Source organism: Podarcis pityusensis (assembly GCF_964106645.2).
Source record: "Podarcis pityusensis genome assembly, chromosome: 5".
NCBI classification, from domain to species: Eukaryota; Metazoa; Chordata; class Lepidosauria; order Squamata; family Lacertidae; genus Podarcis; species Podarcis pityusensis.
This window is the reverse complement of record NC_138032.1, coordinates 6,375,639-6,393,963: the sequence shown is the minus strand read 5'-3', so window position 1 is coordinate 6,393,963 and position 18,325 is coordinate 6,375,639. Positions and strand designations below refer to the sequence as shown.

General features: G+C 40.9%; 1 protein-coding gene and 1 long non-coding RNA gene across 2 annotated transcripts in view; one reads left to right on the top strand and one right to left on the bottom strand.

Moving 5' to 3' along the window:
- Nucleotides 1-18,325, top strand: part of LOC308478401 (cytochrome P450 2J4-like) — a 439,957-nt gene that overhangs the window by 12,904 nt on the left and 408,728 nt on the right. The gene's annotated exons all lie outside the window — the stretch shown is intronic.
- Nucleotides 1-18,325, bottom strand: part of LOC308478525 — a 164,383-nt gene that overhangs the window by 134,044 nt on the left and 12,014 nt on the right. The gene's annotated exons all lie outside the window — the stretch shown is intronic.

Sequence of the window (18,325 nt, the reverse complement as noted above, 5' to 3'; positions counted from 1 at the left end):
AGGTTGTACCCCACAGAGCAGGAGAACAACAAGCTTGCTCCCTCTTCCATGGGATATTTCTAGGTGGCTCTCATATCTCTTCTCAGTCTCCTCTTCTCCAGGCTAAGGATGGGCAGATATTTCTATCTTGGCCTGTGACCCTTTAAGCAGAAATGCTAGAAAAGGGCCCTGAAATTTTAAGCATGCAAAGACTCTATGCCTCTTTCCTTATGTCCCGCTCCCAATCAGTGTATCATTTCGAACATATACAGTTGGGTGGGTGGGAGGGAAGAGTGAATTTAGAGTATAAGCTGTCGTGCCAGAACCCTCTCTTGGGCTCAGGGGAGAGGAACATTTTGCATTCATGAATTTATATGTAAATAATACTTGTTGTTTAACTGTTGCCATCCTGAGAAGTAAAGATTTATCTTCAACTATTTGAGTAAGGCTTTTGTATTATCACAAATAGCTAACAAAGGTTATGGGCTCAGTCATGCCCCGCTAGTGGTGCTAGAAAACGGCAAGGAAATTTTGAAGTCAATTCCAAAACCAGCAACTTAAACCCAGCACAGTACAGGATGTTTATACAGATTTACCCCTTGATCCATGTCTGTTGAACTTCCTGGCACAACTTTGTTTCAAAGTTCAGTTCATTAAATTTTACTTTCTTTGTTGTTGTTGTTGTTTAGTCGTTTAGTTGTGTCCGACTCTTCGTGACCCCATGGACCAGAGCATGCCAGGCACTCCTGTCTTCCACTGCCTCCCTCAGTTTGGTCAGACTCATGTTTGTAGATTCAAGAACACTGTCCAACCATCTCATCTTTTTTTTTTTTTTTTTACATTTCATTAAATGTTTACTTTTTTTCCAAAAAGGACTTTCATTAGTGAAATTTTCCTAGTCAAAATTCTGAATATGTGGCTTGTAAATGAATTTTTACTTGCAACGCCTTCACTTGATAAGCCTTTTATTAGTAAGCCAAACGTTCCCTGCTCTTGGAAGTGTTATGAGAATTATAAGGTCTAAGATATAAAATAAATGTACCAAGCAAACACATACATAAATATATAAACCACATGTCTGAAACAGTACAGGAAAAAAGTCCTGGAACCATTTTGTCTCTCCCAAATTGACCTCAAATATTTCTCTGCAAGGAGGGAGGAAATGGGAAAAAACCTCCCTATTGTCTCTTTGCTCACAAATCCTGCCTCAACGGCTCATTTAAGATATCGGTAGGGTCAGCCTGTTGTGGTTGTGAGCACCCGGTTGCAACAGTTAATAAAGATCAGGCTTACTAGCTGCTTTGTTTCTCAATATTCTCTGGTTTGCCTCTGTTATTTTTCTCTTACTGACAGAGACCCTATAAAAGGACTCTATATATGAGCTCTTAGGTACCCCATAAGGGAAAAGGAGCAGTTTTGTTCTTATAACAGAAGACAGGGAAGTGGAAAAACTGTTGGTTAACAGGCCCCCTCGGGGGAGGCTGGCCCCCCTCGCAGGTTCCTGGAGCTTGTTTACCGGTGATCTTCCTGGCTGGCATCCCCACTAGTCCAGGGTAGATCTTGATAGGTGACATTTCCCAGCGTGGAAAATGTACACCCCCTCCCTTCTTGCATCCCAGCAAGGGAAAAGGAGATAGTCAGAAAGTCTATTTACATCTTGTTTATTTCTGACTTTACAGCACTACAGAAAACATGTCCGATCAGTTCAGACTTCTTCAAGCAAGAGACTCAAACTTCCTTTACATACGCAACAGGAAGGTTTCATATTACACTCTTCACAAAGCTCTGAGAAGCCTGTGAACTTACGGGAATATTCTTTCCCACAACTAGTCACATCATTTGATGTAAACAAGCTACCAGTTTGCAGCTGCGTGGCTCTCATATACTGACAAAAACTTCGTGCCAAAACACACTAAGTGGTGTCTCAGTGCTTTTCACAAGGAGAGCAGTAACTGCTGCTCTTTTAATCCTTTAGTCACAGGATTCAGTCTTTCAAGAGGTAGGTTGTTGGCCTCCTCTAACTATTCAGTTTCTGGATCAGTACTCCAGAACTCTGGCTTTTCCCCTCCTGTATGCACATGCAGTGGTATCTTGGGTTACAGACACTTCAGGTTACAGATGCTTCAGGTTACAGCCTCCGCTAACCCAGAAATAGTACCTCGGGTTAAGAACTTTGTTTCAGGATGAGAACAGAAATCATGCTCTGGCAGCATGGCGGCAGCAGGAGGCCCCATTAGCTAAAGTGGTTCTTCAGGTTAAGAACAGTTTCAGGTTAAGAGTGGCCCTCCAAAATGAATTAAGTTCCCGAGGTACCAGTGTACATAGTTACAGTTCAAATGTCTTCAGGGGAGGGGGAGTTCTGACTGCTTGCTTAGGGCATCTTGTGAGCTTTTCTAAACACAATTTTGGGCTCAGAAACCTCCCTCCCCTCCCTCCATCCATTTGATGCTTCTCATGGAGAGAAAGCTAAGGGTGTAACAAAAAGCTGGCTACTTCCAAAAAAACTCAAACACAGCTGTTTTGACAATGGAACTTCCCTGTACAAAGCGTTGAACTGAAACACTTATTTGATGTGTATTGATCTAACCCTGCTTTGCAGGGTAGGACTCAAACCAATGGCTTCATGTTACAAGAAAGAAGTGTTGGAATACTGCCAAGGAGACAGAGGCATCAGGCAGCCTTCCACGTCGTCTCCGGACGATCTCCCGGTCTCCCGTTGGAACAGTGTGAGTCAATTAGCGACACGAGCCTCAGACACATTCCAAGACTCATGCACGCCCTTTTCAGCAGTCTCCGCAATGGAAGATTCACCCAGAAGAGCATATTTACAGCTTTATTCAACGTCGGTCAGAACAAAGGAAAAACATGACTGCTTGCATCCATGTCGAGGAAACAGCAAGAAAAAAAGCTATATACAAAACGGAAACTCCCAGTGAACACAGTGCTGGGAGTAAACAGGCATGTGACACACAACAATCAGGCCTGACTCTTTTAAGGTGGAATGGAAACTATATCCTAACAAGAAGATTCCGAAATAAACACACAGAAAAACTTTCTGACAGCAAGAGCTGTTTGACAGTGGAACAATCTCCCTTGTAATGATCTCCCCAAAAGCTAGCTACTTCCAAAAAAACCCATGAAGCTGTTTTTACACTGGATTTTTATAGAAAAGCCTCTGGTTTTTTAAATAAAAGTTATTTTAAACTTTTTTTTATGTATGCAACAACAGCTGCACAATTAAACTGTTGGACTATGCCGAAATGGGAAAATTGACTGCAAAGCTCAGCAACCAAGAAGACCAAAACTTCAATAAGGAATTGGAAAAATGTATAATTTATCTTGGAGACTACTGTAAGTAGTTGAAAACATTAGCAGGATTGCAATAACACTTGTAGTGTAACGAGAACTATGGAGACAATGGAGTTATAAAAAACATGGATTACAGATAAAGATGCAGTAGAAAAGGTTTAATAACAGAACCCATGGAGGGAAAGGTGGAAAGTCCAGAGATTTGGAGGAATCTTAATTGTGGATGTGTGTTGTGGTATTACTATAATTTTATATTGGTAAAACCAAATAAAAATTATTTTAAAAAGAAAAAGAAAAAAGGATAGTGAAAGTCAGGGGAACGTCTGTTTTAAGCTTCTCCCTCTTTCATTTACGTGGCCAGGAGGAGTCCCCAGAGCCCGAGCGCCCCCCCCCCGTCATGTGGAATAACGACTCAAGACAACGTGCTATGGGATTAAATTGGCCACAATTATATTAAATTTCAAATGTGGGTAGACCTTGGCTCAGGCATTGGGCGTTCTCCCTCCCCAGTCCCCAGCCAGGGACCTAGGGAGCATCAGGGTTATCCAGTGGGGGGGGATGGGCCGGCTCTGGAGAACATATGTTCAAGCAGAGATAGCCGCCCCCGTTACGACAACACCGCAGGGGAGAGCAAAGACGACCTTTTGGCGTACGGTTAAAGCCTCCCTTCAGAAACACCTTTAACGGGGAGCCCTGGTATCGTCGCCGCAAAGAGGAAGATGGACTAAAGGATTCCGCCCAAGGCCTGATACCGCCAAAGTTGTGACGTTTTGCTACGGGAAAGGCGAAACCTGCCAATGCAGGGAAATTCCTTTCCGGCCCTTTAACAGCGACCTTAACGTAGCAGTGCCCGCATACCTGTGAAGAAAAGTTAACCTGCAAAATAAGACATTAACTGAGGGTGGGTAGGGTGGGAGAAGCTCTGGAGCCAAGTGAGGATTCCCAGGTAAGATCCTCCCTCTATTGTGTGGGCAGGTAATCCCTCCCCTACCTGGTCTGGTCTCCTTGGCAACGCCTCCCCCAGGTGGGATTGGACAACTGACTGAGGTAGGCGGAGACCTCCAGGTATCCCACCTGAGGGAAGGCAAAGTCAAGCCTATGCTGATGGAGCCGCTCCAGATCCAGGGGCTGCGCGCGTCCACGAAAAGGGCGCCCCCCGTTTTAAGCGGGGAGCGGTCATTCTTAGCTGTGATAAAGGATGTGAAGCCTTCAAATATTCCATAGTGCCTCCACACAATGTATTTCACTCCTGATACCATGTCTTGTCCTCAACATGACGTTCTGGGTTCAATGTACTGATTTAGAAGAAATATTTTATTAACAAGCATACATGTACAGTATCCATCAAAAGAACTTAACCTTCTTCAACTGGACAAACTGACAGTCCTGCTCTTAGTAATCTACTCGTCTTAAAGATACAATAACATAGCATGGAGTGTGTGTTGAAAGGGGGCTACAGAAGCAGGAGAGAGAAGGAGGTGTGTGAATGTGTGTGTAAGGGAGATTTGAGGAAAGTAGAGGGGAGGGGGAAAGGGTGTGATAGTAAGAATGGGGATGCAAAGGAAGTTGTCAAAAAGGAGGGAGTAAGGAGGCATGGGGATAGGGATGAAGATGAAAACAGGGGCATGAAAGGGCCTGAAGAAAAGGAGGAGATGAGGTGAAGGGGAAAATGGATGCAAAGCAGAGCTGCAGAAGATAAGAGAGAAGTGGCTTCAGAAATGGAGCTGCAAAAGTGAAAAGCCTCTAGCAGCTAAGATGGATCCAGGAGCACCTCTAGTCTATGAACCTGTTCTCCCGGGGGAGTTGAACCCCTTTCATAGCAATAAACTGAACAATTGACTAGACTCCAACCACCATGCCCCCATCTTACCAGGATTCAGACTGATGTAGGCATCAAAGCCTTCAGCAGAAAGAACTTTGAGTTCAAGCTCTTCATCCAGCACTGAGGGCCAGGATAGTAAATGCATTACAATTGCAACAGGCAACAAATTTCTACCTGCAGTTGAATCGAACCACAGTGCAGTACAATTGCTAATTCCACAAAGCACTTGCTAGTTGCAATCCATCAGGGGTGCCACTTGAATAAAATATGAGGAAGGGGGCAAGTGAGCCCCACCTCACATAATCAGTGATGAGGATTGCTCTTTCAGAGCTCTGCCAGCACTGGCAATCTCTGGCATTGAATATGTTGGTCTCGTGTGGGGCACCAAGGAGAGCTTGGCTGTCTGGCTGGTGTACTGACCACCCAGCACATCGGCAGCCACCCTGTCAGACCTGCTGGAGGTGGCGGCAGGCTAGGCCTTGGAATTCCCAAGCCTATTGGTTTTGGGAGACTTCAACGTCCATGCCAATGCTGCCCCCTCCTCACAGGCTCTGGACCTAATGACTTCCATGGCAACACTAGGGCTCTCCCAGTTTGTTTTGGGCCCCACTCATCAAGCAGGCCACATGCTGGATTTCATCTTTGGTGCTGGCATAGATGTGAGCATACTCCCCCCTGTGGAAGTGACATGATCTGATCACTGCACTCTGAAAGCCAAGATTGACTTCCCACTCCTCCCCTGCTCAGGTGGCAAGCCTATTTGGGCTCGCCCACGAAGGCTGATGGGTCCTGATAGATTCCGTCAGGCCTTGCAGGACTCTGCTCCTCCTGATGACTCATTACATGACCTTGTCGAGGACTGGAAAATGAAGCAGGATCTCAGACGGCTAGAGCGAGTATGGCGATGGACTCATGATGGAGCTTCAAGAACATCTTATAGGATGCTTATGAAAGCCTATGAGATGGCTATGAAAGCTGCTAAGAAATCTTACTTTGCAGCTTCCATTGCATCCACTGGCTCTCGTCCGGCACAACTTTTTAGAATAATTAGGTCAATAATGTCTTTAGGAGGACAATGAAATTTAAGCACAAGTTCGACCCATAGCTGTGAGGCATTCGCGAGCTTTTTTGCAGAGAAAGTCCTGTTGCTCTGGGTGACTTCTGGGGTGGCGCCATCGGTAATGGCGGACTCCCTCTGATCCGGAGGGACTGGCTCTACGGAAATCGGGTCTGTTCCGCTATGGCGAAGCGGGGACCCTTTAAAAAATCACAGGCGGGTGAAGCCTGTGACCGTGGGACTCGGCGGGCACCTTTTGCACCCCCCCAATTTGTAAAGGAACCCAATTACGGGCTCCGGAGCGAAGTGGGGCAAGCAGCGCGGTGCTGAGAGTCAACTGCTTCTTCTGTGGAGCGAAGCCGCACAGCCGTTACCGGAGAGCGCTGACCTTTTCCTGTGACAATCTGGCTACAAAAACAACTACCCGTGAGTAGGTCAAATTCAGAAATAAAGGAAAACAAAGACTTAATTCGGTACCGAGCGGGGAGGCATAAACAGGAAGTCCGCCTTCCGTTCTTTGTAAATAGAGTAAAGCAAAGAAGTTGTAAGCTAAAACCTGGAAAGTCGATTAAAGGACTATAATCCTAACATCAAAACAAGCGATTTCCCCCCTTGGCTGCAGGAGAGGAGGGGGGAAAGGTGTAAACTATATTTTCCTGCAGAAAGAGAGGAAAGGAAGTTAAAATCCACCGCTTAAAACCTGGGAACGGGCTGCCAATGGACAATAAGAATGCCGTACTGTGAAATGCGCTGTTGGTGAATAGAGTACTTTTTGACAGCTAACTCTGCAAAAGAGATACAAAGTTTCTGGCTGGCTTCTCCTGGTTTTAAAGTAACTGGAAACCAATTGAAACTGAAACTGTTGCCTATTTTGTGAATTGGGGGATTAAAAAGGGTGTGTTTTTTTTAACGCAACAAGTTTTGACTGCTACTGTGTCCCCCTAGAGGAAGTTTGAAATTGTTACAACATCTGGGCAGGGGAATTTTCCACTTCAAAACAAATTTTGACCGTGGGATTGACCTTGGGCTTCAACTAGAGTGTTATGGCAGATGGAAAAGAAAAGATAGAGTTGCTTCAAGAAAAAAACATGAGGTCTGGTAGATCTTTCCGCACAGACACTGGGCTGCAGCAAAGAGCATCAGCTTCTGGCCCCTCTGCACCATTAGGGGCTGCATCTGTACAACCTAAACCAAAAGGAATGGCATCTGAAGATGTTTTAGCTCTGGCACTAGGCAAAATTAATGAATCTTTGGAAAAACTAAGTAAACAAGTAGCTGAAGCATCAATTAAAATTGATCAAAATACTACAAGCATTAATAATTTGGGACAGAAGGTGAACACTAATACAGAAACTATTGAGAAACTGCTACAGGAATCTACTTTGACCCGAAAGACAGCTGAAGAAGCAAAGGAAATAGTTGCTGCAGAAGAGAAGATACCACCGATACATAGGCAACTCAAGGACCACAGGTCGATGTTGTCTATGATTGAATTGAAGGAGAAACAAATGAATTTGAGGATCAGGGCCGTACCTGAACTTGAGAAAGACAATCTGATTGACTTTCTTATGCAGGAATTTGCAGACTTTTGGGATTTAGATTTGGAGAAGGAAGATTTTAAGATAGTGAGTGCTTTCAGGCTTGGAAGAGGGGGGAAGAAGAACAGGGTGAGAGACTGTTTGATCACCCTCCGAACGAAAGAGGAGAGAGACAAAATCTTGAGTCTGCACTTTCAGAAGACTCTGGAAATACATCAGTCAAAAGTGGAGATATTTAAAGACATCCCAAAACATCTTTTGGACCTCAGGTCCAATTACAGAGATTTGGTCGCCCTGTTGAGAAGCAACAGAGTTATCTTTAGGTGGGAATTTCCCCAAGGCCTATCTTTTAGCTTCAAAGGAAGAAAGATAAAAATAAGATCAGTGGACGACATAGAAAGATTTTTGAAAGATCACGGGGAAGGTTTGCAGAAAGAATCTGGAGAAGAGCTAAGAGCACTAGAAAGAGGAATACTAGACATAGCAAAACTACCTTTTGGACTGGACTGCTTAGAGAAAGCGATACCACCGACAGAACAAGAACAAACACTTGGCGCAGTTGGAGGTAAAGCAAAGTAACTACATCATGGCTCTGCAACTATTAAGCTGGAATACTAATGGTCTCAACTCCCCCCAGAAAAGGAAAAGAATTTTTCATTTATTGAAAAAGGAACAATTGGGCTTGATTTGTCTACAGGAATCACTTGTGATAAGGCTACATAGAAAAGTATTGATCAACAAAAGACTGGGCCAGGAGTTCATCTCATCAGACAAAGTTAAAAAAAAGAGTAGTGATTTATGCAAAGGAGAGTTTATCACCGAAATTTATCTTTAAAGATGAGCAAGGAAGATTTGTGGCAATTGAAATTCAAATAAAAGGAGAGAATTTTTTGATACTAGGAGTTTATGCACCAAATGAGGGGAAATCTGAATTCTTTAAAAAGCTGCATGAGACCTTGATGGACTATTTGGACTACAATGTGATTTTGATGGGGGATATGAACGGAGTGGTATCTACAAATATGGATAAGGCACAAAGACAGGTAGTCACTAAGGATGGTAGACTACCAAAAACATTTTTTGAGATGACAGACAATTTGGACTTAGTTGATATCTGGAGAACAAAGAATCCCTTGGGTAGAGAGGGAACCTTCTTCTCTGAAGACAAAATGACATGGACAAGAATTGACCAAATATGGGTAACTAGAGGAATGACACCAAAGACAAGAAAAGTGGAAATTTGTCCAAAAACCTGCTCCGACCATAATGCCGTGAAGATGGAGATGAAACTAACACCAACTGGCTCTTTCAGATGGAGGATGAATGACACCTTATTTAGAGACGAAGAAGTGACTAAGAAGGCCCAAAAAACCTTGAGAGACTATTTCGAGACAAACATGAACACTAATGTTGAAAAAAGAGTTATCTGGGACGCAAGCAAAGCGGTTATGAGAGGGTTCTTGATACAACAGAATGCAATAAAGAAGAGAATCCAAAATGAGAAGAAAGATAAAATTTTGGAGAAAATAAAGGAAAGTGAGAAGAAATTGAGAGCAAAACCAAAGTCGCAAGAGATCTTGAGAGAAATAAAGTTATATCAAGTACAATATATGAAAATGATGAATCAGGAAATAGAATGGAAAATTAAACAAATGAGACAAAAGACATTTGAGTCGGCTAATAAATGTGGGAAATTGTTGGCCTGGCAAATGAAAAAAAGACAAAAACTAAACACTATTATAAATCTAGAAGTGGAAGGAAAGAACATACAGAACCCAGTCGAGATTAGAAACTGTTTCCAGAGGTACTTTAAACAATTATATACACAAGGGCCACAGAAAGAAATTGATATAGATCGATTTTTGAAAATAAATGGATTACAAAAAATCTCTCAAGAAAACAAATTAATGTTGAATTATAAAATAACTGAACAGGAGGTAGAAGGTGCCATTCAGAATATGCAATTAGGTAAATCTCCAGGACCAGATGGACTGACTTCTAGGTACTACAGATCTTTAAAAGAATGGTTAGTACAACCTTTAAAGGAAGTCTGTAATGAAATATTGGATGGGAAAAGGCACCAGAGTCGTGGAAGGAAGCGTATATCACACTTATATCGAAAACAGAGACTGAAAAGACGCAGCTCAAGAACTACCACCCCATATCACTGCTTAATGTGGATTATAAAATCTTTGCAGATATTTTGGCTAAAAGACTAAAAAAAGTGTTAGTGGAAGAGATTCATAAAGATCAAGCAGGCTTTCTCCCGGGTAGACACTTGTCTGATAATATGAGAAACATAATCAATATTTTAGAAAAATTATAAGTGTTCAGTTTATAAGGCAGTTCTGATATTTGTGGATGCGGAGAAAGCTTTTGACAACATTTCTTGGAGTTTTATGAAGAAGAACCTACAGGGGATGGGGGTAGGTCAAGGCTTTGGAAATGGTATAAGTGCAATTTATTCAGAACAAAAGGCTAAATTAATTGTTAATAACATGGTGACGGAGGAATTTAAGATAGAAAAAGGGACATGACAAGGTTGCCCAATCTCCCCATTGCTTTTTATTTCGTTCCTGGAGGTCCTGCTGAATATGATTAGAAGGGACCAATTGGTTAAAGGTATACAAGTCAGAGCTAAACAGTACAAATTGAGAGCATTTGCAGATGACTTAGTATTGACATTACAGGAGCCAGAATCTAGTACTAAAAGAGTTTTGGAACTGATTCAAGAATTTGGTCAGGTTGCAGGATTTAAACTGAATAAGTTAAAAACAAAGGTCTTAGAGAAAAATTTAACAGCGATTGAGAGAGAGAGGTTTCAGAATGAGACAGGTTTAACAGTGGTTAAGAAAGTGAAATACCTGGGGATTAACATGACAGCTAAAAATGGGAATCTATTTAAAGACAATTATGAAAAATGCTGGACTGAAGTGAAAAAAGATTTAGAAATTTGGTCAAATTTGAAGCTTTCACTGCTAGGCCGCATTGCTGCGATAAAAATGAATGTACTGCCTAGAATGTTGTTTTTGTTTCAAACACTGCAAATTTTGGATAAAATGGATTGTTTCAAGAAGTGGCAGAGAGATATCTCTAGATTTGTCTGGCAGGGCAAGAAGCCTAGAATAAAATTTAAAATACTAACGGACGCAAAGGAAAGAGGTGGATTTGCCCTGCCAGACCTTAAACTTTATTACGAATCAGCAGCTTTTTGCTGGCTGAAAGAATGGCTGCTTCTTGAAAACACAGACATTTTGTATTTAGAAGGTTTTAATAATGTATTTGGATGGCATGCATATTTGTGGTATGATAAGGTCAAAGCACATAAAGCATTTAAAAATCATATTGTCAGGAAAGCATTGTTTAATGTCTGGATAAGATATAAGGACCTACTTGAAAATAAAACCCCCCGGACTTCCGGGGGCGGCGCGAACGGCAATGGCGGTCCTCTTCTGAACGGGAGAGGAGGCTCCGCAGACAACGGGTCGTCCGCTACGGCGAAGCGGAGACCCACTTCGGAAAACCCCAGGCAGCAAGAGCTTGGGGTCTTGAGGCTCGGCGGGCGCCTTGAGCGACCCTCCAAACGCGAAAGGAACCCCGTAAGGGGCTCCGGAGCGTGGAGGGGGGTTGCGGCGCTGAGAGCTGTTTCACAGTCTGTGGAGCGAAGCCGCGCTGCTGCTGCCGGTGAGCGCTGATCCCTTTTCCTGTCAAAATTCGGATTCGGATGAAAAGCAACTTATTCGTGAGTAAAGACTGAATCACTTGAAATTAGAGACTTTAAACGAAAAATCTTAATTGGCTTGAACTTGGCTGAAAGCGGAGAGACGTGGAAACAGGAAGTCCGTCTTCCGCAGCCATTGAACTTGAAAAAAGCAACTAGCTGGAGGAGTGGAGGCTGAAAGAAAGAGATTTTAAACTTTACAGATCTAAGCATCTACTGAACTTGCAACTTAAAGTAAAGACTTTAAGATAAAGATTTGGAATTATTACTTGCACTTGACTTTCCTCCTTTTATTGGATTACAAATTAGAAGGTGAAACCCAGAGTCCGGAGCTGCCTGAGCATTGAGAGATTGAGCTGTCAGTACTGCAGATTTGGATACTCTATATTGGAACTTGCAACAATCTGAGGGTATTGAGACCTTTTAAATTTGAAACATTCTTTTTGGAGACAAATAAGCACTGTCTGTAACAAAGTGACCATTTATAAACTCTGCTAAACATTTGTATCTGAAGGTTCTTGGATATTAAATTAGACTCTGAAAGACATTTTAAGCTCCCTCTAGAGGATTGGATTAAAACAGTGACTTTACATGTACATTTACTTTCGATTCCCTTGCTGTTTGCTTGCTCTGGGCCTTTCTATTCCCATGGGAATAACTCAGTGTGACCTTGACTGATAGATAACGTTGGAATGAGTGGCACAAGAAAAAGAGGGAGAGTTAGACAAACAACTTTAACAACTCTAACCTCAGCCTCGCAGACACGTAGATCATCTGTACCTACTTTGCCCTCAGAAGTAGAAGTTGAAGAAGTTGCCTTGTCACAGGCAAAAGAGGGAGAGGGTGAAGCAGAGCAGTTACAATTGGAAGATATGGCCTCAGGAGCATCTGTTTCTGTTCTAGACAAAATCTTTGAAAAATTGGAAGCTTTGGACAAGAAAGTAGATGTGCAATCAGCAAAGATTGACAAAAATACAGAATGTCTAAATAAATTAACCATACAAGTGGTACAGAATACACAAGCAATTGGACAGTTAACGGAGGCCTCAGCAGAAAATCGGAAATTGGCTGAGGATACCAGACAAAAATTGGAAAATTTAGAGCAAGAGGTAAGACCACTCACCAAACAAGTTGGGGAACATCAGATTTATCTTTCAATGATAGAACTGCGAAATCGTGAGAATAATTTGAGGATTAGATCATTACAAGAGGCAGAAGAAGGAAATCTAACTGAGTTTTTGACCAAAGAATTATCCAAGTTCTGGAATTTGGAAGAAAAGGACTTTAAAATTGTGTCAGCTTTCAGACTTGGAAGATTCATAAAGAAGGAGAGGCCCAGAGACTGCTTGATAACGTTGAGATCAAAGGAGGAAAGGGATAAGATTTTGGGCCTACATTACGGAAAGTCACTGGAGGTTTTGGATAGAAGAATTGAAATTTATAAAGATATTCCAAGACAACTGCTGGATCTTAGAGCCGCCTATTCTGAACTTGCTAAACTACTAAGGAGCAACGCAATTCCATTCAGGTGGGAATTCCCCCAAGGAATATCTTTTACCTTTAGAGGGAGAAAGGTTAAAGTTAGAACATTGGAAGAGAGAGACAAATTTTTGGCTACATACGGAGAGGACCTTCAAAAAGGAATTGAATTACCCTCTGGGCCTGGGGCAACGCCAGCATCAACACCAGCACCTGGGGAACCTGAAGATTCAGAGAAGATACCACCCCTGGAGAAATAACCAGATTGATCCAGGATGTCTCTGCAATTGCTGAGTTGGAATATTAATGGTTGTAACATTCCGGAAAAAAGGAAGAAAATATTTCACATATTAAAAAAAGAACAATTGGACATTATCTGTTTACAAGAAACACATGTGACGAGGCTCCACAGAAAAGTGTTAATAAATAAAAGATTGGGCCAGGAATTTGTATCGTCGGATAAAGTTAAGAAGAGAGGCGTGGTGATATATGCAAAAGAGAGCCTGTCACCTAAATTCTTATTTTAAAGATGAACATGGAAGAATTTTGGCTATTGAGATACAATATCAAGGAGAGAAACTGTTGGTATTAGGAATCTATGCACCTAATGAAGGGAAATCGGAATTTTACAAGAAGCTGCAGGAGACAATGCTGGACTATCTGGACTACAACAACATCATAATGATGGGAGATATGAATGGGGTCGTATCAACTAACATGGACAAGTCACAAAGTCAAAATGTTACAAAAGACGGCAGACTACCTAAAACCTTTTTTGAAATGACTGACAATATGGATTTGATTGACATCTGGAGGACAAAGAACCCACTAGGAAGAGAGGGAACATTCTTTTCTGAAGCCCAACTGACCTGGACAAGAATCGACCAAATATGGATTTCTAGAGGCCTGGCACCTAAGGTCAGAAAAGTGGAAATCTGCCCAAAGACCTGTTCCGACCATAATGCAGAAAAGATGGATATGACACTACTACCAACTGGATCCTTTAGATGGAAGATGAATGACAATTTGTTCAGAGATCAGGAAATTACCAAGAAGGCCCAAAAAGTTTTGAAGGATTATTTTGAGATAAATATGAATACTACGGTGGAAAAAAGAATCGTCTGGGACGCAAGCAAAGCTGTAATGAGGGGATTCTTGATACAACAGAATGCAGTAAAGAAAAGAACACAAAATGAGAAAAAAGATAAGATCTTGGATAAAATAAAAGAATTAGAGAAGAAATTAAGAGTGAATCCGAAGTCACAGCCAACTCTGAGAGAAATTAAACTTTATCAAACACAATATTCTAAATTGATAAATCAGGAAATTGAATGGAAAGTTAAATTAATGAAACAAAAAACGTTTGAGTCGGCGAATAAATGTGGAAAACTGCTAGCTTGGCAGTTGAAGAGAAGACAAAGATTAAATACGGTTACAAACTTAGAGGTTGATGGAAAAAACATTCAGAATCCAGTGGACATTAGAAAGTGTTTCCAGAGATATTTCAAAAAACTATACACCCAAGGGCCGCAAGACGAAGTTGAGATTAAACAATTTTTGGCAAAAAATGGACTATCTAAATTGTCACAAGAAAATAGGACAATCCTGAATTCTAAAATAACACGACAGGAGATTGAACAAGCCATTCAGAACATGCAACTCGGCAAATCTCCAGGGCCAGATGGGCTGACCTCCAAGTACTATAAGACATTAAAAGACTATTTGATACAACCTTTGATGGAGGTCAGCAATGAAATTATGGAGGGGAAGAGGGCACTGGAGTCGTGGAAGGAAGCGTTCATCACATTAATACCAAAGTCGGAAGCTGAAAAGACACAACTTAAGAACTACCGTCCCATCTCCCTTCTAAATGTGGATTACAAAATATTTGCAGACATTTTGGCAAGTAGATTTAAAAAAGTTTTAAATGAAGTAATTCATAAGGACCAGGCCGGCTTTCTCCCAGGTAGACATCTGTTTGCTAATACAAGGAACATTATTGACATTTTGGAACTTTTGCAAACAGATATAAATGCAAAAGCAGTTTTAATTTTTATAGACGCGGAGAAGGCCTTTGACAATATCTCCTGGAAATTTATGATGGGAAATTTAAAAGAGATGGGAGTGGGACGGGGTTTTGAGAATGGGATTGAGGCGATATATTCAGAACAGAAAGCTAAATTGATAGTTAATAATGTGGTTACAGAAGAGTTCAAAATTGAAAAAGGGACACGACAAGGTTGCCCTATCTCCCCTTTGTTATTTATTTCGGTTCTGGAAGTGCTATTGAATATGATTAGAGGGGATCGGTTGGTGGAAGGAATTCAGGTCGGACAGAAACAATACAAATTAAAAGCTTTTGCAGATGACCTGGTTTTGACCCTGCAGAAGCCAGAGCCTAGCACGAAAAGAGTATTACAACTGATTAATGACTTTGGTCGGGTGGCTGGGTTTAAATTAAATAAACAGAAAACTAAGGTCTTGGGGAAAAATTTGACTGATACAGAGTCAGAAAGGTTTCAGAATGAGACGGAACTTAATGTGGTTAAGAAAGTAAAATACCTAGGGGTAAACATAACAGCAAAAAATCTAAGTCTATTTAAGGACAACTATGAAAAATGCTGGTCAGAAATTAAGAGAGACTTAGATAGTTGGTCAAAATTGAAACTTTCTTTGTTAGGCCGAATTGCTGCTATCAAGATGAATGTATTGCCAAGGATGTTGTTTTTATTTCAAACACTTCAGGTTTTGGACAAAAAGGAGTGCTTTCAGAAGTGGCAGAGAGATATTTCTAAGTTTGTCTGGCAGGGCAAAAAGCCCAGAATTAAGTTTAAGATACTAACTGACGCAAAACAAAGAGGGGGCTTTGCCCTGCCAGACCTAAAGTTGTATTATGAAGCCGCAGCGTTCTGCTGGCTAAAAGACTGGCTACTTCTTGAAGACACTGATGTGTTAGATCTGGAAGGGTTTAACAATACTTTTGGATGGCATGCATATTTATGGTATGACAAGGTTAAAGCAAATAAGGCCTTTAAGAACCATATTGTCAGAAAATCACTGTTTAATGTCTGGACAAAATATAAAGACTTGCTGGAAAATAAAACACCAAGGTGGCTTTCACCTCTGGAAGCTAAGGCCCGAAAAAGACCCAATATGGAGGCTAAATGGCCAAAATATTGGGAAATACTAGAAAAGGATGGAGACAATTGGAAATTGCAGAGTTTGGAGAAAATGAAAGACAAAGTGCGAGATTGGTTACATTACGCTCAGATTAAAGAAGTTTTTAAAAATGATAAGAAACTAGGGTTCCAGGTGGAGAAATCGAAACTAGAAACAGAATTGTTAGAACCAAAGATTAAGGTACTTTCAAGGATGTATAACTTGCTGTTGAAATGGAATACACAAGATGAAACGGTTAAATCGGCTATGATAAGGTGGGCACAGGACATTGGGTATAATATCATGTTTGAGGACTGGGAAAGGTTGTGGAGTAATGGATTGAAATTTACTGCATGTAACGCTCTGAAAGAAAATGTAATGAAAATGATTTATAGATGGTATATGACCCCAGTCAAACTTGCAAAAATTTACCACCTGTCTGATAATAAGTGTTGGAAATGTAAAGAGTGTGAGGGAACGTTCTTCCACCTCTGGTGGACTTGCCCTAAAGTGAAGGCGTTCTGGGAAATGATTTATAATGAATTGAAAAAGGTATTTAAATATACCTTCACTAAGAAACCAGAGGCTTTCCTTTTGGGTATTGTCGGCCAAGGGGTGGCAAAGAAGGACCAGACATTTTTTATGTATGCAACAACAGCAGCAAGGATACTTCTCGCAAAACACTGGAAAACTCAAGATCTACCCACACTGGAAGAATGGCAGATGCAACTGATAGACTATATGGAACTGGCTGAAATGACCGGCAGAATTCGTGACCTGGGAGAAGAGAGGATTGAGGAGGATTGGAAGAAATTTAAGAATTATTTACAAAAACATTGTAATTTGAGTGAATGCTAAATAAGATGCTAGACCAAAATAACTGAGCACCACTAAATTTAGAAGTTTTTAAGAAAATAAGTAAGACTGTGAAAATTTAACTCCTTACGAGAACTATAAGATTATGAAATATAGAAGGGATATAAGAATCTAAATAAGATGATAAATTGCTGACAAAATGTTATAACGATGAAAGTGGGAGCGGGAGATGTGAGGAAGTCCAAAGAAAATGTGAAACTATGTTAAGACAAATGTTATATTGTTTATTATGTTTATTTCTATTGTAAAACCCAATAAATTGCTTTAAAAAAAAAATAAATAAATAAAACCCCAAGGTGGTTGTCACCGATGGAAGCGAAGGCTCAGAAAAAGCTCAGTATGTAGGCCAAATGGCTGAAATATTGGGAAATTTTGGAACAAGAGGGAGACAAATTGAAACTGCAGAGTTTTGAAAAACTAAAAAATAAAGTGCGAGATTGGCTTCATTATTATCAGATAATGGAGGCATACAATTTGGATAAGAAAATTGGCTTCCAGGTGGAAAAATCAAAATTGGAAACAGAACTGTTAGACCCCAAAACCAAGATTTTGTCAAAGATGTATAACTTGCTGTTGAAATGGAATACTCAGGATGAAACGGTGAAATCTGCTATGATTAAATGGGCACAAGATGTTGGACATAACATAATGATGGCTGACTGGGAACAGTTATGGACCACAGGTATGAAGTTTACGGCATGTAATGCCTTAAGAGAGAATATTATGAAAATGATTTACAGGTGGTACATGACCCCAGTCAAGCTTGCAAAAATCTATCACTTGCCTGATAATAAATGTTGGAAATGTAAAGAAACTGAAGGTACATTCTTTCACCTTTGGTGGACGTGCCCAAGGATTAAGGCTTTCTGGGAGATGATTTATAATGAAATGAAAAGGGTATTTAAATATGCCTTTCTGAAGAAACCAGAGGCCTTTCTCCTGGGCATGGTTGGCCAATTGGTGTTAAAGAAGGATAGAACTTTCTTTATGTATGCTACAACAGCAGCAAGAATACTTATTGCAAAGTATTGGAAGACACAAGATTTACCCACTCTGGAAGAATGGCAGATGAAGGTGATGGACTATATGGAACTGGCGGAAATGACTGGCAGAATCCGAGGCCAGGGAGAAGAGTTGGTGGAAGAAGATTGGAAGAAATTTAAAAACTATTTACAGAAACACTGTAAAATTAAAGAATGTTAGAATGATGTTGGATTGAAGTTAAGTGGTTTTTAGCAGCAATATTATAAAGGAATATGTAAAAATGGATTGTTAACAGGTGATAATCTAAAGTTATAATATACTAAGATAAAAGATTAAGATAAAATCAAAGAGGGAAAGGAATTGCTGAACTAACTAATTGAACTGGAATACAAAAAAGGGAG